Source organism: Ranitomeya imitator, chromosome 6, assembly GCF_032444005.1.
Source record: "Ranitomeya imitator isolate aRanImi1 chromosome 6, aRanImi1.pri, whole genome shotgun sequence".
NCBI lineage: Eukaryota > Metazoa > Chordata > Amphibia > Anura > Dendrobatidae > Ranitomeya > Ranitomeya imitator.
In genome coordinates this window covers 202,815,423-202,839,766 of record NC_091287.1, presented here as the reverse complement: position 1 = coordinate 202,839,766, position 24,344 = coordinate 202,815,423, and positions in this window count along the sequence as shown.

Genomic DNA, 24,344 nt, shown 5'->3' with positions numbered 1-24,344 from the left:
ACCCTACACTCTATACCCTACACTCTATACCCTACACTCTACACCCTACACTCTATACCCTACACTCTATACCCTACACTCTATACCCTACACTCTATACCCTACACTCTACACCCTACACTCTATACCCTACACTCTATACCATACACTCTATACCCTACACTCTACACTCTATACCCTACACTCTACATCCTACACTCTATACCCTACACTCTAATCCCGACACTCTACACTCTATACCCTACACTCTATACCCTACACTCTACACTCTCTACCCTACACTCTATACCCTACACTCTATAACATACACTCTATACCCTACACTCTATACCCTACACTCTATACCCTACACTCTATACCATACACTCTACACCATACACTCTATAGCATACACTCTATACCCTACACTCTACACTCTATACCCTACACTCTATACCCTACACTCTACACCCTGCATTCTATACCCTACACACTATACCCTACACTCTACACTCTATACCCTACATCCTATAGCCTACACTCTAGAATCTATACCCTACACTCTATACCCTACACTCTATACCCTACTGTCTATACCCTACACTCTATACCCTACACTCTACACTCTATACCTTACACTCTACACTCTATTCCCTACACTCTATACCCTACACTCTATACCCTACACTCTATACCCTACACTCTATACCCTACACTCTACACCCTACACTCTATACCCTACACTCTATACCATACACTCTATACCCTACATTCTACACTCTATACCCTACACTCTACACCCTACACTCTATACCCTACACTCTAATCCCTACACTCTACACTCTATACCCTACACTCTATACCCTACACTCTACACTCTATACCTTACACTCTACACTCTATTCCCTACACTCTATACCCTACACTCTATACCCTACACTCTATACCCTACACTCTATACCCTACACTCTACACCCTACACTCTATACCCTACACTCTATACCATACACTCAATACCCTACACTCTACACTCTATACCCTACACTCTACACCCTACACTCTATACCCTACACTCCAATCCCTACACTCTACACTCTATACCCTACACTCTATACCCTACACTCTACACTCTCTACCCTACACTCTATACCCTACACTATATACCCTACACTCTACACTCTATACCCTACACTCTACACTCTATACCATACACTCTATACCCTACACTCTATACCCTACACTCTACACTCTATGCCCTACACTCTACACTCTATACCCTACACTCTACACTCTATACCCTACACTCTACAATCTATACCCTACACTCTATACCCTACACTCTATACCCTACACTCTATACCCTACACTCTACACTCTATGCCCTACACTCTACACTCTATACCTTACACTCTACACTCTATTCCCTACACTCTATACCCTACACTCTATACCCTACACTCTACACCCTACACTCTATACCCTACACTCTATACCATACACTCTATACCCTACACTCTACACTCTATACCCTACACTCTACACCCTACACTCTATACCCTACACTCTAATCCCTACACTCTACACTCTATACCCTACACTCTATACCCTACACTCTATACCCTACACTCTACACTCTCTACCCTACACTCTCTACCCTACACTCTATACCCTACACTCTATACCCTACACTCTACACCCTACACTCTACACTCTATACCCTACACTCTATACCCTACACTCTATACCCTACACTCTACACTCTATGCCCTACACTCTACACTCTATACCCTACACTCTATACCCTACACTCTATACCCTACACTCTATACCCTACACTCTACACCCTACACTCTATACCCTACACTCTATACCATACACTCTATACCCTACATTCTACACTCTATACCCTACACTCTACACCCTACACTCTATACCCTACACTCTAATCCCTACACTCTACACTCTATACCCTACACTCTATACCCTACACTCTACACTCTATACCTTACACTCTACACTCTATTCCCTACACTCTATACCCTACACTCTATGCCCTACACTCTATACCCTACACTCTACACTCTATGCCCTACACTCTACACTCTATACCTTACACTCTACACTCTATTCCCTACACTCTATACCCTACACTCTATACCCTACACTCTACACCCTACACTCTATACCCTACACTCTATACCATACACTCTATACCCTACACTCTACACTCTATACCCTACACTCTACACCCTACACTCTATACCCTACACTCTAATCCCTACACTCTACACTCTATACCCTACACTCTATACCCTACACTCTATACCCTACACTCTACACTCTCTACCCTACACTCTCTACCCTACACTCTATACCCTACACTCTATACCCTACACTCTACACCCTACACTCTACACTCTATACCCTACACTCTATACCCTACACTCTATACCCTACACTCTACACTCTATGCCCTACACTCTACACTCTATACCCTACACTCTATACCCTACACTCTACACTCTATACCCTACACTCTATACCCTACACTCTATGCCCTACACTCTATACCCTACACTCTATACCCTACACTCTATACCCTACACTCTACACTCTATACCCTACACTCTATACCCTACACTCTACACTCTATACCCTACACTCTATACCCTACACTCTATACCCTACACTCTACACTCTATACCCTACACTCTATACCCTACACTCTATGCCCAAAACTCTATACCCTACACTCTATACCCTACACTCTATACCCTACACTCTATACCCTACACTCTACACTCTATACCCTACACTCTATACCCTACACTCTATACCCTACACTCTACACTCTATACCCTACACTCTATACCCTACACTCTATGCCCTACACTCTATACCCTATACTCTATACCCTACACTCTACACTCTATACCCTACACTCTATACCCTACACTCTATACCCTACACTCTAATCCCTACACTCTACACTCTATACCCTACACTCTATACCCTACACTCTACACTCTATACCTTACATTCTACACTCTATTCCCTACACTCTATACCCTACACTCTATACCCTACACTCTATGCCCTACACTCTTTACCCAACACTCTACACCCTACACTCTATACCCTACACTCTATACCATACACTCTATACCCTACACTCTACACTCTATACCCTACACTCTAAACTCTATACCCTACACTCTATACCTTACACTCTATACCCTACACTCTATACTCTACACTCTACACTCTATACCCTACACTCTACACTCTATACCCTACACTCTATACCCTACACTCTATACCCTACACTCTATACCCTACACTCTATACCCTACACTCTATACCCTACACTCTACACTCTATGCCCTACACTCTACACTCTATACCCTACACTCTACACTCTATACCCTACACTCTACACTCTATACCCTACACTCTATACCCTACACTCTATACCCTACACTCTATACCCTACACTCTATGCCCTACACTCTACACTCTATACCTTACACTCTACACTCTATTCCCTACACTCTATACCCTACACTCTATACCCTACACTCTATACCCTACACTCTACACTCTCTACCCTACACTCTCTACCCTACACTCTATACCCTACACTCTATACCCTACACTCTACACTCTATACCCTACACTCTACACTCTATACCCTACACTTTATACCCTACACTCTATACCCTACACTCTACACTCTATGCCCTACACTCTACACTCTATACCCTACACTCTATACCCTACACTCTATACCCTACACTCTACACTCTATACCCTACACTCTATACCCTACACTCTATGCCCTACACTCTATACCCTACACTCTATACCCTACACTCTATACCCTACACTCTACACTCTATACCCTACACTCTATACCCTACACTCTATACCCTACACTATACACTCTATACCCTACACTCTATACCCTACACTCTATACCCTACACTCTACACTCTACACCCTACACTCTATACCCTACACTCTATACCCTACACTCTTTACCCTACACTCTATACCCTACACTCTATACCCTACACTCTATACCCTACACTCTATACCCTACACTCTATACCCTACACTCTACACTCTATACCCTACACTCTATACCCTACACTCTATACCCTACACTCTACCCTCTATACCCTACACGCTATACCCTACACTCTACACTCTATACCTTACACTCTACACTCTATTCCCTACACTCTATACCCTACACTCTATACCCTACACTCTATACCCTACACTCTATACCCAACACTCAACACCCTACACTCTATACCCTACACTCTATACTATACACTCTATACCCTACACTCTACACTCTATACCCTACACTCTAAACTCTACACTCTATACCCTACACTCTATGCCCTACACTCTATACCCTACACTCTATACCCTACACTCTATACCCTACACTCTACACTCTATACCCTACACTCTATACCCTACACTCTAATCCCTACACTCTACCCTCTATACCCTACACTCTATACCCTACACTCTATACTCTATACCTTACACTCTACACTCTATTCCCTACACTCTATACCCTACACTCTATACCCTACACTCTATACCCTACACTCTATACCCAACACTCAACACCCTACACTCTATACCCTACACTCTATACTATACACTCTATACCCTACACTCTACACTCTATACCCTACACTCTAAACTCTATACCCTACACTCTATACCCTACACTCTATACCCTACACTCTATACCCTACACTCTACACTCTATACCCTACACTCTATACCCTACACTCTATACCCTACACTCTATACCCTACACTCTATACCCTACACTCTACACTCTATACCCTACACTCTATACCCTACACTCTACACTCTATACCCTACACTCTATACCCTACACTCTATGCCCTACACTCTATACCCTACACTCTATACCCTACACTCTATACCCTACACTCTATACCCTACACTCTATACCCTACACTCTACACTCTATACCCTACACTCTATACCCTACACTCTACACTCTATACCCTACACTCTATACCCTACACTCTAATCCCTACACTCTACACTCTATACCCTACACTCTATACCCTACACTCTATACCCTACACTCTGCACTCTATACCCTACACTCTATATCCTACACTCTACACTCTATACCCTACACTCTATACCATACACTCTATACCCTACACTCTATACCATACACTCTATACCCTACACTCTATACCCTACACTCTACACCCTACACTCTATACCTTACACTCTATACCCTACACTCTATACCCTACAATCTAAACTCTACACCCTACAATCTACACTCTATACCCTACACTCTATAATATACACTCTATACCCTACACTCTATACCCTACACTCTATACCCTACACTCTACACTCTATACCCTACACTCTATAACATACACTCTATACCCTACACTCTATACCCTACACTCTACACTCTATACCCTACACTCTATACCATACAATCTATACCCTACACTCTATACCATACACTCTATACAATACACTCTATACCCTACACTCTACACCCTACACTCTATACATTACACTCTATACCCTACACTCTATACCCTACAATCTAAACTCTATACCCTACACTCTACACTCTATACCCTACACTCTATAACATACACTCTATACCCTACACTCTATACCCTACACTCTATACCATACACTCTACACTCTATACCCTACACTCTATACCATACACTCTACACCATATACTCTATAGCATACACTCTATACCCTACACTCTACACTCTATACCCTACACTCTATACCCAACACTCTATACCCTACACTATACACTCGTTACCCTACACTCTACACTTTATACCATACACTTTATACCCTACACTCTATACCCTACACTCTATACCCTACACTCTACACTCTATACACTACACTCTATAGCCTACACTCTACAATCTATACCCTACACTCTATACCCTACACTCTATAGCCTACAGTCTATACCCTACACTCTATATCCTACACTCTACACTCTATACCTTACACTCTACACTCTATTCCCTACACTCTATACCCTACACTCTATACCCTACACTTTATACCCTACACTCTATACCCTACACTCTACACCCTACACTCTATACCCCACACTCTATACCATACACTCTATACCCTACAGTCTACACTCTATACCCTACACTCTACACCCTACACTCTATACCCTACACTCTAATCCCTACACTCTACACTCTATACCCTACACTCTATACCCTACACTCTACACTCTATACCTTACACTCTACACTCTATTCCCTACACTCTATACCCTACACTCTAATCCCTACACTCTACGCTCTATACCCTACACTCTAATCCCTACACTCTACACTCTCTACCCTACACTCTACACTCTATACCCTACACTCTATGCCCTACACTCTATACCCTACACTCTAATCCCTACACTCTACACTCTATACCCTACACTCTAATCCCTACACTCTACACTCTCTACCCTACACTCTACACTCTATACCCTACACTCTATACCATACACTTTATACCCTGCACTCTACACTCTATACCCTACACTCTACACCCTACACTCTATACCCTACACTCTAATCCCTACACTCTACACTCTCTACCCTACACTCTACACTCTTTACCCAACACTCTATACCCTACACTCTATACCCTACACTCTATACCCTACACTCTACACTCTATACCCTACACTCTACACTCTATACCCTGCACTCTATACCCTACACTCTATACCCTACACTCTATACCCTACACTCTACACTATATACCCTACACTCTATACCCTACACTCTATACCCTACACTCTACACTCTATACCCTACACTCTATACCCTACACTCTTTGCCCTACACTCTATACCCTACACTCTATACCCTACACTCTATACCCCACACTCTATACCATAGACTCTATACCCTACACTCTACACTCTATACCCTACACTCTATACCCTACACTCTATGCCCTACACTCTATATCCTACACTCTACACCCTACACTCTATACCCTACACTCTATACCATACACTCTACACTATATACCCTACACTCTATACCATACACTCTATACCCTACACTCTACACTCTATACCCTACACTCTATACCCTACACTCTTTGCCCTACAACCTATACCCTACACTCTATACACTACACTCTATACCCTACACTCTATACCATACACTCTATACCCTACACTCTACACTCTATACCCTACTGTTGTGAATTCTGTGGCTGAATTCACTCCTGTGGTCACAAGTGGTACTGCAGCTTCTGAGCTTCCTCCCTCAGGTGTTCTGGTGAGCTCGTTAACTGCTTCATTACTTAACTCCGCCTGATGCTGCTATCCTTGCTCCTTGTCAATGTTTCAGTATTGGATCTGAGCTTCTCCTGATTGTTCCTGTGACCTGCTGCTCTGTATAGCTAAGTGCTTTTTGTTTTTTTTGTTGCTTTTTTTCTGTCCAGCTTGTCTTTTGTTTTGCTGGAAGCTCTGAGACGCAAAGGGTGTACCGCCGTGCCGTTAGTTCGGCACGGTGTTTTATTTTGCCCCCTTTGCGTGGTTTTGCTTTAGGGTTTTTTGTAGACTGCAAAGTTCGCTTTACTGTCCTCGCTCTGTCCTAGAATATCGGGCCCCACTTTGCTGAATCTATTTCATCCCTGCGTTTTGTCTTTTCATCTTACTCACATGAAAAGTGTGATATGTTTTCAGGTATCTCCTATACTAATAGAGCCACATGCTCACCGGTTTGCCACATGATGTAGGCCTATGGACTGAACAAGAAACCACCAAAAATTTTAACCAGTCATCGTTCTCACAACACTGAGGACCAGTCATTCGAAATGACTTCTCCATGCATTTTATGCATTGGTAAAAGCACTATGATGAAAAGTGTGATATGTTTTCAGGTATCTCCTATACTAATAGAGCCACATGCTCACCGGTTTGCCACATGATGTAGGCCTATGGACTGAACAAGAAACCACCAAAAATTTTAACCAGTCATCGTTCTCACAACACTGAGGACCAGTCATTCGAAATGACTTCTCCATGCATTTTATGCATTGGTAAAAGCACTATGATGAAAAGTGTGATATGTTTTCAGGTATCTCCTATACTAATAGAGCCACATGCTCACCGGTTTGCCACATGATGTAGGCCTATGTACTGAACAAGAAACCACCAAAAATTTTAACCAGTCATCGTTCTCACAACACTGAGGACCAGTCATTCGAATTGACGTCTCCATGCATTTTATGCATTGGTAAAAGCACTATGATGAAAAGTGTGATATGTTTTCAGGTATCTCCTATACTAATAGAGCCACATGCTCACCGGTTTGCCACATGATGTAGGCCTATGGACTGAACAAGAAACCACCAAAAATTTTAACCAGTCATCGTTCTCACAACACTGAGGACCAGTCATTCGAAATGACTTCTCCATGCATTTTATGCATTGGTAAAAGCACTATGATGAAAAGTGTGATATGTTTTCAGGTATCTCCTATACTAATAGAGCCACATGCTCACCGGTTTGCCACATGATGTAGGCCTATGGACTGAACAAGAAACCACCAAAAATTTTAACCAGTCATCGTTCTCACAACACTGAGGACCAGTCATTCGAAATGACTTCTCCATGCATTTTATGCATTGGTAAAAGCACTATGATGAAAAGTGTAATATGTTTTCAGGTATCTCCTATACTAATAGAGCGACATGCTCACCGGTTTGCCACATGATGTAGGCCTATGGACTGAACAAGAAACCACCAAAAATTTTAACCAGTCATCGTTCTCACAACACTGAGGACCAGTCATTCGAAATGACTTCTCCATGCATTTTATGCATTGGTAAAAGCACTATGATGAAAAGTGTGATATGTTTTCAGGTATCTCCTATACTAATAGAGCCACATGCTCACCGGTTTGCCACATGATGTAGGCCTATGGACTGAACAAGAAACCACCAAAAATTTTAACCAGTCATCGTTCTCACAACACTGAGGACCAGTCATTCGAAATGACTTCTCCATGCATTTTATGCATTGGTAAAAGCACTATGATGAAAAGTGTGATATGTTTTCAGGTATCTCCTATACTAATAGAGCCACATGCTCACCGGTTTGCCACATGATGTAGGCCTATGGACTGAACAAGAAACCACCAAAAATTTTAACCAGTCATCGTTCTCACAACACTGAGGACCAGTCATTCGAAATGACATCCATGCATTTTATGCATTGGTAAAAGCACTATGATGAAAAGTGTGATATGTTTTCAGGTATCTCCTATACTAATAGAGCCACATGCTCACCGGTTTGCCACATGATGTAGGCCTATGGACTGAACAAGAAACCACCAAAAATTTTAACCAGTCATCGTTCTCACAACACTGAGGACCAGTCATTCGAAATGACTTCTCCATGCATTTTATGCATTGGTAAAAGCACTATGATGAAAAGTGTGATATGTTTTCAGGTATCTCCTATACTAATAGAGCCACATGCTCACCGGTTTGCCACATGATGTAGGCCTATGGACTGAACAAGAAACCACCAAAAATTTTAACCAGTCATCGTTCTCACAACACTGAGGGCCAGTCATTCGAAATGACTTCTCCATGCATTTTATGCATTGGTAAAAGCACTATGATGAAAAGTGTGATATGTTTTCAGGTATCTCCTATACTAATAGAGCCACATGCTCACCGGTTTGCCACATGATGTAGGCCTATGGACTGAACAAGAAACCACCAAAAATTTTAACCAGTCATCGTTCTCACAACACTGAGGACCAGTCATTCGAAATGACTTCTCCATGCATTTTATGCATTGGTAAAAGCACTATGATGAAAAGTGTGATATGTTTTCAGGTATCTCCTATACTAATAGAGCCACATGCTCACCGGTTTGCCACATGATGTAGGCCTATGGACTGAACAAGAAACCACCAAAAATTTTAACCAGTCATCGTTCTCACAACACTGAGGACCAGTCATTCGAAATGACTTATCCATGCATTTTATGCATTGGTAAAAGCACTATGATGAAAAGTGTGATATGTTTTCAGGTATCTCCTATACTAATAGAGCCACATGCTCACCGGTTTGCCACATGATGTAGGCCTATGGACTGAACAAGAAACCACCAAAAATTTTAACCAGTCATCGTTCTCACAACACTGAGGACCAGTCATTCGAAATGACTTCTCCATGCATTTTATGCATTGGTAAAAGCACTATGATGAAAAGTGTGATATGTTTTCAGGTATCTCCTATACTAATAGAGCCACATGCTCACCGGTTTGCCACATGATGTAGGCCTATGGACTGAACAAGAAACCACCAAAAATTTTAACCAGTCATCGTTCTCACAACACTGAGGACCAGTCATTCGAAATGACTTCTCCATGCATTTTATGCATTGGTAAAAGCACTATGATGAAAAGTGTGATATGTGTTCAGGTATCTCCTATACTAATAGAGCCACATGCTCACCGGTTTGCCACATGATGTAGGCCTATGGACTGAACAAAAAAACCACCAAAAATTTTAACCAGTCATCGTTCTCACAACACTGAGGACCAGTCATTCGAAATGACTTCTCCATGCATTTTATGCATTGGTAAAAGCACTATGATGAAAAGTGTGATATGTTTTCAGGTATCTCCTATACTAATAGAGCCACATGCTCACCGGTTTGCCACATGATGTAGGCCTATGGACTGAACAAGAAACCACCAAAAATTTTAACCAGTCATCGTTCTCACAACACTGAGGACCAGTCATTCGAAATGACTTCTCCATGCATTTTATGCATTGGTAAAAGCACTATGATGAAAAGTGTGATATGTTTTCAGGTATCTCCTATACTAATAGAGCCACATGCTCACCGGTTTGCCACATGATGTAGGCCTATGGACTGAACAAGAAACCACCAAAAATTTTAACCAGTCATCGTTCTCACAACACTGAGGACCAGTCATTCGAAATGACTTCTCCATGCATTTTATGCATTGGTAAAAGCACTATGATGAAAAGTGTGATATGTTTTCAGGTATCTCCTATACTAATAGAGCCACATGCTCACCGGTTTGCCACATGATGTAGGCCTATGGACTGAACAAGAAACCACCAAAAATTTTAACCAGTCATCGTTCTCACAACACTGAGGACCAGTCATTCGAAATGACTTCTCCATGCATTTTATGCATTGGTAAAAGCACTATGATGAAAAGTGTGATATGTTTTCAGGTATCTCCTATACTAATAGAGCCACATGCTCACCGGTTTGCCACATGATGTAGGCCTATGGACTGAACAAGAAACCACCAAAAATTTTAACCAGTCATCGTTCTCACAACACTGAGGGCCAGTCATTCGAAATGACTTCTCCATGCATTTTATGCATTGGTAAAAGCACTATGATGAAAAGTGTGATATGTTTTCAGGTATCTCCTATACTAATAGAGCCACATGCTCACCGGTTTGCCACATGATGTAGGCCTATGGACTGAACAAGAAACCACCAAAAATTTTAACCAGTCATCGTTCTCACAACACTGAGGACCAGTCATTCGAAATGACTTCTCCATGCATTTTATGCATTGGTAAAAGCACTATGATGAAAAGTGTGATATGTTTTCAGGTATCTCCTATACTAATAGAGCCACATGCTCACCGGTTTGCCACATGATGTAGGCCTATGGACTGAACAAGAAACCACCAAAACTTTTAACCAGTCATCGTTCTCACAACACTGAGGACCAGTCATTCGAAATGACTTCTCCATGCATTTTATGCATTGGTAAAAGCACTATGATGAAAAGTGTGATATGTTTTCAGGTATCTCCTATACTAATAGAGCCACATGCTCACCGGTTTGCCACATGATGTAGGCCTATGGACTGAACAAGAAACCACCAAAAATTTTAACCAGTCATCGTTCTCACAACACTGAGGACCAGTTATTTGAAATGACTTCTCCATGCATTTTATGCATTGGTAAAAGCACTATGATGAAAAGTGTGATATGTTTTCAGGTATCTCCTATACTAATAGAGCCACATGCTCACCGGTTTGCCACATGATGTAGGCCTATGGACTGAACAAGAAACCACCAAAAATTTTAACCAGTCATCGTTCTCACAACACTGAGGACCAGTCATTCGAAATGACGTCTCCATGCATTTTATGCATTGGTAAAAGCACTATGATGAAAAGTGTGATATGTTTTCAGGTATCTCCTATACTAATAGAGCCACATGCTCACCGGTTTGCCACATGATGTAGGCCTATGGACTGAACAAGAAACCACCAAAAATTTTAACCAGTCATCGTTCTCACAACACTGAGGACCAGTCATTCGAAATGACTTCTCCATGCATTTTATGCATTGGTAAAAGCACTATGATGAAAAGTGTGATATGTTTTCAGGTATCTCCTATACTAATAGAGCCACATGCTCACCGGTTTGCCACATGATGTAGGCCTATGGACTGAACTAGAAACCACCAATAATTTTAACCAGTCATCGTTCTCACAACACTGAGGACCAGTCATTCGAAATGACTTCTCCATGCATTTCATGCATTGGTAAAAGCACTATGATGAAAAGTGTGATATGTTTTCAGGTATCTCCTATACTAATAGAGCCACATGCTCACCGGTTTGCCACATGATGCAGGCCTATGGACTGAACAAGAAACCACCAAAAATTTTAACCAGTCATCGTTCTCACAACACTGAGGAACAGTCATTCGAAATGACTTCTCCATACATTTTATGCATTGGTAAAAGCACTATGATGAAAAGTGTGATATGTTTTCAGGTAGCTCCTATACTAATAGAGCCACATGCTCACCGGTTTGCCACATGATGTAGGCCTATGGACTGAACAAGAAACCACCAAAAATTTTAACCAGTCATCGTTCTCACAACACTGAGGACCAGTCATTCGAAATGACTTCTCCATGCATTTTATGCATTGGTAAAAGCACTATGATGAAAAGTGTGATATGTTTTCAGGTATCTCCTATACTAATAGAGCCACATGCTCACCGGTTTGCCACATGATGTAGGCCTATGGACTGAACAAGAAACCACCAAAAATTTTAACCAGTCATCGTTCTCACAACACTGAGGACCAGTCATTCGAAATGACTTCTCCATGCATTTTATGCATTGGTAAAAGCACTATGATGAAAAGTGTGATATGTTTTCAGGTATCTCCTATACTAATAGAGCCACATGCTCACCGGTTTGCCACATGATGTAGGCCTATGGACTGAACAAGAAACCACCAAAAATTTTAACCAGTCATCGTTCTCACAACACTGAGGACCAGTCATTCGAAATGACTTCTCCATGCATTTTATGCATTGGTAAAAGCACTATGATGAAAAGTGTGATATGTTTTCAGGTATCTCCTATACTAATAGAGCCACATGCTCACCGGTTTGCCACATGATGTAGGCCTATGGACTGAACAAGAAACCACCAAAAATTTTAACCAGTCATCGTTCTCACAACACTGAGGACCAGTCATTCGAAATGACTTCTCCATGCATTTTATGCATTGGTAAAAGCACTATGATGAAAAGTGTGATATGTTTTCAGGTATCTCCTATACTAATAGAGCCACATGCTCACCGGTTTGCCACATGATGTAGGCCTATGGACTGAACAAGAAACCACCAAAACTTTTAACCAGTCATCGTTCTCACAACACTGAGGACCAGTCATTCGAAATGACTTCTCCATGCATTTTATGCATTGGTAAAAGCACTATGATGAAAAGTGTGATATGTTTTCAGGTATCTCCTATACTAATAGAGCCACATGCTCACCGGTTTGCCACATGATGTAGGCCTATGGACTGAACAAGAAACCACCAAAAATTTTAACCAGTCATCGTTCTCACAACACTGAGGACCAGTCATTCGAAATGACTTCTCCATGCATTTTATGCATTGGTAAAAGCACTATGATGAAAAGTGTGATATGTTTTCAAGTATCTCCTATACTAATAGAGCCACATGCTCACCGGTTTGCCACATGATGTAGGCCTATGGACTGAACAAGAAACCACCAAAAATTTTAACCAGTCATCGTTCTCACAACACTGAGGACCAGTCATTCGAAATGACGTCTCCATGCATTTTATGCATTGGTAAAAGCACTATGATGAAAAGTGTGATATGTTTTCAGGTATCTCCTATACTAATAGAGCCACATGCTCACCGGTTTGCCACATGATGTAGGCCTATGGACTGAACAAGAAACCACCAAAAATTTTAACCAGTCATCGTTCTCACAACACTGAGGATCAGTCATTCGAAATGACTTCTCCATGCATTTTATGCATTGGTAAAAGCACTATGATGAAAAGTGTGATATGTTTTCAGGTATCTCCTATACTAATAGAGCCACATGCTCACCGGTTTGCCACATGATGTAGGCCTATGGACTGAACAAGAAACCACCAAAAATTTTAACCAGTCATCGTTCTCACAACACTGAGGACCAGTCATTCGAAATGACTTCTCCATGCATTTTATGCATTGGTAAAAGCACTATGATGAAAAGTGTGATATGTTTTCAGGTATCTCCTATACTAATAGAGCCACATGCTCACCGGTTTGCCACATGATGTAGGCCTATGGACTGAACAAGAAACCACCAAAAATTTTAACCAGTCATCGTTCTCACAACACTGAGGACCAGTCATTCGAAATGACTTCTCCATGCATTTTATGCATTGGTAAAAGCACTATGATGAAAAGTGTAATATGTTTTCAGGTATCTCCTATACTAATAGAGCGACATGCTCACCGGTTTGCCACATGATGTAGGCCTATGGACTGAACAAGAAACCACCAAAAATTTTAACCAGTCATCGTTCTCACAACACTGAGGACCAGTCATTCGAAATGACTTCTCCATGCATTTTATGCATTGGTAAAAGCACTATGATGAAAAGTGTGATATGTTTTCAGGTATCTCCTATACTAATAGAGCCACATGCTCACCAGTTTGCCACATGATGTAGGCCTATGGACTGAACAAGAAACCACCAAAAATTTTAACCAGTCATCGTTCTCACAACACTGAGGACCAGTCATTCGAAATGACTTCTCCATGCATTTTATGCATTGGTAAAAGCACTATGATGAAAAGTGTGATATGTTTTCAGGTATCTCCTATACTAATAGAGCCACATGCTCACCGGTTTGCCACATGATGTAGGCCTATGGACTGAACAAGAAACCACCAAAAATTTTAACCAGTCATCGTTCTCACAACACTGAGGACCAGTCATTCGAAATGACTTCTCCATGCATTTTATGCATTGGTAAAAGCACTATGATGAAAAGTGTGATATGTTTTCAGGTATCTCCTATACTAATAGAGCCACATGCTCACCGGTTTGCCACATGATGTAGGCCTATGGACTGAACAAGAAACCACCAAAAATTTTAACCAGTCATCGTTCTCACAACACTGAGGGCCAGTCATTCGAAATGACTTCTCCATGCATTTTATGCATTGGTAAAAGCACTATGATGAAAAGTGTGATATGTTTTCAGGTATCTCCTATACTAATAGAGCCACATGCTCACCGGTTTGCCACATGATGTAGGCCTATGGACTGAACAAGAAACCACCAAAAATTTTAACCAGTCATCGTTCTCTCAACACTGAGGACCAGTCATTCGAAATGACTTCTCCATGCATTTTATGCATTGGTAAAAGCACTATGATGAAAAGTGTGATATGTTTTCAGGTATCTCCTATACTAATAGAGCCACATGCTCACCGGTTTGCCACATGATGTAGGCCTATGGACTGAACAAGAAACCACCAAAAATTTTAACCAGTCATCGTTCTCACAACACTGAGGACCAGTCATTCGAAATGACTTCTCCATGCATTTTATGCATTGGTAAAAGCACTATGATGAAAAGTGTGATATGTTTTCAGGTATCTCCTATACTAATAGAGCCACATGCTCACCGGTTTGCCACATGATGTAGGCCTATGGACTGAACAAGAAACCACCCAAAATTTTAACCAGTCATCGTTCTCACAACACTGAGGACCAGTCATTCGAAATGACTTATCCATGCATTTTATGCATTGGTAAAAGCACTATGATGAAAAGTGTGATATGTTTTCAGGTATCTCCTATACTAATAGAGCCACATGCTCACCGGTTTGCCACATGATGTAGGCCTATGGACTGAACAAGAAACCACCAAAAATTTTAACCAGTCATCGTTCTCACAACACTGAGGACCAGTCATTCGAAATGACTTCTCCATGCATTTTATGCATTGGTAAAAGCACTATGATGAAAAGTGTGATATGTTTTCAGGTATCTCCTATACTAATAGAGCCACATGCTCACCGGTTTGCCACATGATGTAGGCCTATGGACTGAACAAGAAACCACCAAAAATTTTAACCAGTCATCGTTCTCACAACACTGAGGACCAGTCATTCGAAATGACTTCTCCATGCATTTTATGCATTGGTAAAAGCACTATGATGAAAAGTGTGATATGTTTTCAGGTATCTCCTATACTAATAGAGCCACATGCTCACCGGTTTGCCACATGATGTAGGCCTATGGACTGAACAAGAAACCACCAAAAATTTTAACCAGTCATCGTTCTCACAACACTGAGGACCAGTCATTCGAAATGACTTCTCCATGCATTTTATGCATTGGTAAAAGCACTATGATGAAAAGTGTGATATGTTTTCAGGTATCTCCTATACTAATAGAGCCACATGCTCACCGGTTTGCCACATGATGTAGGCCTATGGACTGAACAAGAAACCACCAAAAATTTTAACCAGTCATCGTTCTCACAACACTGAGGACCAGTCATTCGAAATGACTTCTCCATGCATTTTATGCATTGGTAAAAGCACTATGATGAAAAGTGTGATATGTTTTCAGGTATCTCCTATACTAATAGAGCCACATGCTCACCGGTTTGCCACATGATGTAGGCCTATGGACTGAACAAGAAACCACCAAAAATTTTAACCAGTCATCGTTCTCACAACACTGAGGACCAGTCATTCGAAATGACTTATCCATGCATTTTATGCATTGGTAAAAGCACTATGATGAAAAGTGTGATATGTTTTCAGGTATCTCCTATACTAATAGAGCCACATGCTCACCGGTTTGCCACATGATGTAGGCCTATGGACTGAACAAGAAACCACCAAAAATTTTAACCAGTCATCGTTCTCACAACACTGAGGACCAGTCATTCGAAATGACTTCTCCATGCATTTTATGCATTGGTAAAAGCACTATGATGAAAAGTGTGATATGTTTTCAGGTATCTCCTATACTAATAGAGCCACATGCTCACCGGTTTGCCACATGATGTAGGCCTATGGACTGAACAAGAAACCACCAAAAATTTTAACCAGTCATCGTTCTCACAACACTGAGGACCAGTCATTCGAAATGACTTATCCATGCATTTTATGCATTGGTAAAAGCACTATGATGAAAAGTGTGATATGTTTTCAGGTATCTCCTATACTAATAGAGCCACATGCTCACCGGTTTGCCACATGATGTAGGCCTATGGACTGAACAAGAAACCACCAAAAATTTTAACCAGTCATCGTTCTCACAACACTGAGGGCCAGTCATTCGAAATGACTTCTCCATGCATTTTATGCATTGGTAAAAGCACTATGATGAAAAGTGTGATATGTTTTCAGATATCTCCTATACTAATAGAGCCACATGCTCACCGGTTTGCCACATGATGTAGGCCTATGGACTGAACAAGAAACCACCAAAAATTTTAACCAGTCATCGTTCTCACAACACTGAGGACCAGTCATTCGAAATGACTTCTCCATGCATTTTATGCATTGGTAAAAGCACTATGATGAAAAGTGTGATATGTTTTCAGGTATCTCCTATACTAATAGAGCCACATGCTCACCAGTTTGCCACATGATGTAGGCCTATGGACTGAACAAGAAACCACCAAAAATTTTAACCAGTCATCGTTCTCACAACACTGAGGACCAGTCATTCGAAATGACTTCTCCATGCATTTTATGCATTGGTAAAAGCACTATGATGAAAAGTGTGATATGTTTTCAGGTATCTCCTATACTAATAGAGCCACATGCTCACCGGTTTGCCACATGATGTAGGCCTATGGACTGAACAAGAAACCACCAAAAATTTTAACCAGTCATCGTTCTCACAACACTGAGGACCAGTCATTCGAAATGACTTATCCATGCATTTTATGCATTGGTAAAAGCACTATGATGAAAAGTGTGATATGTTTTCAGGTATCTCCTATACTAATAGAGCCACATGCTCACCGGTTTGCCACATGATGTAGGCCTATGGACTGAACAAGAAACCACCAAAAATTTTAACCAGTCATCGTTCTCACAACACTGAGGACCAGTCATTCGAAATGACTTCTCCATGCATTTTATGCATTGGTAAAAGCACTATGATGAAAAGTGTGATATGTTTTCAGGTATCTCCTATACTAATAGAGCCACATGCTCACCGGTTTGCCACATGATGTAGGCCTATGGACTGAACAAGAAACCAGCAAAAATTTTAACTAGTCATCGTTCTCACAACACTGAGGACCAGTCATTCGAAATGACTTCTCCATGCATTTTATGCATTGGTAAAAGCACTATGATGAAAAGTGTGATATGTTTTCAGGTATCTCCTATACTAATAGAGCCACATGTTGTGAGAACGATGACTTTTTAAAATTTTTGGTGGTTTCTTGTTCAGTCCATAGGCCTACATCATGTGGCAAACCGGTGAGCATGTTGCTCTATTAGTATAGGAGATACCTGAAAACATATCACACTTTTCATCATAGTGCTTTTACCAATGCATAAAATGCATGGAGAAGTCATTTCGAATGACTGGTACTCAGTGTTGTGAGAACGATGACTGGTTAAAATTTTTGGTGGTTTCTTGTTCAGTCCATAGGCCTACATCATGTGGCAAACCGGTGAGCATGTGGCTCTATTAGTATAGGAGATACATGAAAACATATCACACTTTTCATCATAGTGCTTTTACCAATGCATAAAATGCATGGATAAGTCATTTCGAATGACTGGTCCTCAGTGTTGTGAGAACGATGACTGGTTAAAATTTTTGGTGGTTTCTTGTTCAGTCCATAGGCCTACATCATGTGGCAAACCGGTGAGCATGTGGCTCTATTAGTATAGGAGATACCTGAAAACATATCACACTTTTCATCATAGTGCTTTTACCAATGCATAAAATGCATGGAGAAGTCATTTCGAATGACTGGTCCTCAGTGTTGTGAGAACGATGACTGGTTAAAATTTTTGGTGGTTTCTTGTTCAGTCCATAGGCCTACATCATGTGGCAAACCGGTGAGCATGTCGCTCTATTAGTATAGGAGATACCTGAAAACATATTACACTTTTCATCATAGTGCTTTTACCAATGCATAAAATGCATGGAGAAGTCATTTCGAATGACTGGTCCTCAGTGTTGTGAGAACGATGACTGGTTAAAATTTTTGGTGGTTTCTTGTTCAGTCCATAGGCCTACATCATGTGGCAAACCGGTGAGCATGTGGCTCTATTAGTATAGGAGATACCTGAAAACATATCACACTTTTCATCATAGTGCTTTTACCAATGCATAAAATGCATGGAGAAGTCATTTCGAATGACTGGTCCTCAGTGTTGTGAGAACGATGACTGGTTAAAATTTTTGGTGGTTTCTTGTTCAGTCCATAGGCCTACATCATGTGGCAAACCGGTGAGCATGTGGCTCTATTAGTATAGGAGATACCTGAAAACATATCACACTTTTCATCATAGTGCTTTTACCAATGCATAAAATGCATGGAGAAGTCATTTCGAATGACTGGTCCTCAGTGTTGTGAGAACGATGACTGGTTAAAATTTTTGGTGGTTTCTTGTTCAGTCCATGGGCCTACATCATGTGGCAAACCGGTGAGCATGTGGCTCTATTAGTATAGGAGATTACCTGAAAACATATCACACTTTTCATCATAGTGCTTTTACCAATGCATAAAATGCATGGAGAAGTCATTTCGAATGACTGGTCCTCAGTGTTGTGAGAACGATGACTGGTTAAAATTTTTGGTGGTTTCTTGTTCAGTCCATAGGCCTATATCATGTGGCAAACCGGTGAGCATGTGGCTCTATTAGTATAGGAGATACCTGAAAACATATCACACTTTTCATCATAGTGCTTTTACCAATGCATAAAATGCATGGAGAAGTCATTTCGAATGACTGGTCCTCAGTGTTGTGACAACGATGACTGGTTAAAATTTTTGGTGGTTTCTTGTTCAGTCCATAGGCCTACATCATGTGGCAAGCCGGTGAGCATGTGGCTCTATTAGTATAGGAGATACCTGAAAACATATCACACTTTTTATCATAGTGCTTTTACCAATGCATAAAATGCATGGAGAAGTCATTTCGAATGACTGGTCCTCAGTGTTGTGAGAACGATGACTGGTTAAAATTTTTGGTGGTTTCTTGTTCAGTCCATAGGCCTACATCATGTGGCAAACCGGTGAGCATGTGGCTCTATTAGTATAGGAGATACCTGAAAACATATCACACTTTTCATCATAGTGCTTTTACCAATGCATAAAATGCATGGAGAAGTCATTTCGAATCAGTGTTGTGAGAACGATGACTGGTTAAAATTTTTGGTGGTTTCTTGTTCAGTCCATAGGCCTACATCATGTGGCAAACCGGTGAGCATGTGGCTCTATTAGTATAGGAGATACCTGAAAACATATCACACTTTTCATCATAGTGCTTTTACCAATGCATAAAATGCATGGAGAAGTCATTTCGAATGACTGGTCCTCAGTGTTGTGAGAACGATGACTGGTTAAAATTTTTGGTGGTTTCTTGTTCAGTTCATAGGCCTACATCATGTGGCAAACCGGTGAGCATGTGGCTCTATTAGTATAGGAGATACCTGAAAACATATCACACTTTTCATCATAGTGCTTTTACCAATGCATAAAATGCATGGAGAAGTCATTTCGAATGACTGGTCCTCAGTGTTGTGAGAACGATGACTGGTTAAAATTTTTGGTGGTTTCTTGTTCAGTCCATAGGCCTACATCATGTGGCAAACCGGTGAGCATGTGGCTCTATTAGTATAGGAGATACCTGAAAACATATCACACTTTTCATCATAGTGCTTTTACCAATGCATAAAATGCATGGAGAAGTCATTTCGAATGACTGGTCCTCAGTGTTGTGAGAACGATGACTGGTTAAAATTTTTGGTGGTTTCTTGTTCAGTTCATAGGCCTACATCATGTGGCAAACCGGTGAGCATGTGGCTCTATTAGTATAGGAGATACCTGAAAACATATCACACTTTTCATCATAGTGCTTTTACCAATGCATAAAATGCATGGAGAAGTCATTTCGAATGACTGGTCCTCAGTGTTGTGAGAACGATGACTGGTTAAAATTTTTGGTGGTTTCTTGTTCAGTCCATAGGCCTACATCATGTGGCAAACCGGTGAGCATGTGGCTCTATTAGTATAGGAGATACCTGAAAACATATCACACTTTTCATCATAGTGCTTTTACCAATGCATAAAATGCATGGAGAAGTCATTTCGAATGACTGGTCCTCAGTGTTGTGAGAACGATGACTGGTTAAAATTTTTGGTGGTTTCTTGTTCAGTCCATAGGCCTACATCATGTGGCAAACCGGTGAGCATGTGGCTCTATTAGTATAGGAGATACCTGAAAACATATCACACTTTTCATCATAGTGCTTTTACCAATGCATAAAATGCATGGAGAAGTCATTTTGAATGACTGGTCCTCAGTGTTGTGAGAACGATGACTGGTTAAAATTTTTGGTGGTTTCTTGTTCAGTCCATAGGCCTACATCATGTGGCAAATCGGTGAGCATGTGGCTCTATTAGTATAGGAGATACCTGAAAACATATCACACTTTTCATCATAGTGCTTTTACCAATGCAAAAAATGCATGGAGAAGTCATTTCGAATGACTGGTCCTCAGTGTTGTGACAACGATGACTGGTTAAAATTTTTGGTGGTTTCTTGTTCAGTCCATAGGCCTACATCATGTGGCAAACCGGTGAGCATGTGGCTCTATTAGTATAGGAGATACCTGAAAACATATCACACTTTTCATCATAGTGCTTTTACCAATGCATAAAATGCATGGAGAAGTCATTTCGAATGACTGGTCCTCAGTGTTGTGAGAATGATGACTGGTTAAAATTTTTGGTGGTTTCTTGTTCAGTCCATAGGCCTACATCATGTGGCAAACCGGTGAGCATGTGGCTCTATTAGTATAGGAGATACCTGAAAACATATCACACTTTTCATCATAGTGCTTTTACCAATGCATAAAATGCATGGAGAAGTCATTTCGAATGACTGGTCCTCAGTGTTGTGAGAACGATGACTGGTTAAAATTTTTGGTGGTTTCTTGTTCAGTCCATAGGCCTACATCATGTGGCAAACCGGTGAGCATGTGGCTCTATTAGTATAGGAGATACCTGAAAACATATCACACTTTTCATCATAGTGCTTTTACCAATGCATAAAATGCATGGAGAAGTCATTTCGAATGACTGGTCCTCAGTGTTGTGAGAACGATGACTGGTTAAAATTTTTGGTGGTTTCTTGTTCAGTCCATAGGCCTACATCATGTGGCAAACCGGTGAGCATGTGGCTCTATTAGTATAGGAGATACCTGAAAACATATCACACTTTTCATCATAGTGCTTTTACCAATGCATAAAATGCATGGAGAAGTCATTTCGAATGACTGGTCCTCAGTGTTGTGAGAACGATGACTGGTTAAAATTTTTGCTGGTTTCTTGTTCAGTCCATAGGCCTACATCATGTGGCAAACCGGTGAGCATGTGGCTCTATTAGTATAGGAGATACCTGAAAACATATCGCACTTTTCATCATAGTGCTTTTACCAATGCATAAAATGCATGGAGAAGTCATTTCGAATGACTGGTCCTCAGTGTTGTGAGAACGATGACTGGTTAAAATTTTTGGTGGTTTCTTGTTCAGTCCATAGGCCTACATCATGTGGCAAACCGGTGAGCATGTGGCTCTATTAGTATAGGAGATACCTGAAAACATATCACACTTTTCATCATAGTGCTTTTACCAATGCATAAAATGCATGGAGAAGTCATTTCGAATGACTGGTCCTCAGTGTTGTGAGAACGATGACTGGTTAAAATTTTTGGTGGTTTCTTGTTCAGTCCATAGGCCTACATCATGTGGCAAACCGGTGAGCATGTGGCTCTATTAGTATAGGAGATACCTGAAAACATATCACACTTTTCATCATAGTGCTTTTACCAATGCATAAAATGCATGGAGAAGTCATTTCGAATGACTGGTCCTCAGTGTTGTGAGAACGATGACTGGTTAAAATTTTTGGTGGTTTCTTGTTCAGTCCATAGGCCTACATCATGTGGCAAACCGGTGAGCATGTGGCTCTATTAGTATAGGAGATACCTGAAAACATATCACACTTTTCATCATAGTGCTTTTACCAATGCATAAAATGCATGGAGAAGTCATTTCGAATGACTGGTCCTCAGTGTTGTGAGAACGATGACTGGTTAAAATTTTTGGTGGTTTCTTGTTCAGTCCATAGGCCTACAGCATGTGGCAAACCGGTGAGCATGTGGCTCTATTAGTATAGGAGATACCTGAAAACATATCGCACTTTTCATCATAGTGCTTTTACCAATGCATAAAATGCATGGAGAAGTCATTTCGAATGACTGGTCCTCAGTGTTGTGAATACGATGACTGGTTAAAATTTTTGGTGGTTTCTTGTTCAGTCCATAGGCCTACATCATGTGGCAAACCGGTGAGCATGTGGCTCTATTAGTATAGGAGATACCTGAAAACATATCACACTTTTCATCATAGTGCTTTTACCAATGCATAAAATGCATGGAGAAGTCATTTCGAATGACTGGTCCTCAGTGTTGTGAGAACGATGACTGGTTAAAATTTTTGGTGGTTTCTTGTTCAGTCCATAGGCCTACATCATGTGGCAAACCGGTGAGCATGTGGCTCTATTAGTATAGGAGATACCTGAAAACATATCACACTTTTCATCATAGTGCTTTTACCAATGCATAAAATGCATGGAGAAGTCATTTCGAATGATTGGTCCTCAGTGTTGTGAGAACGAT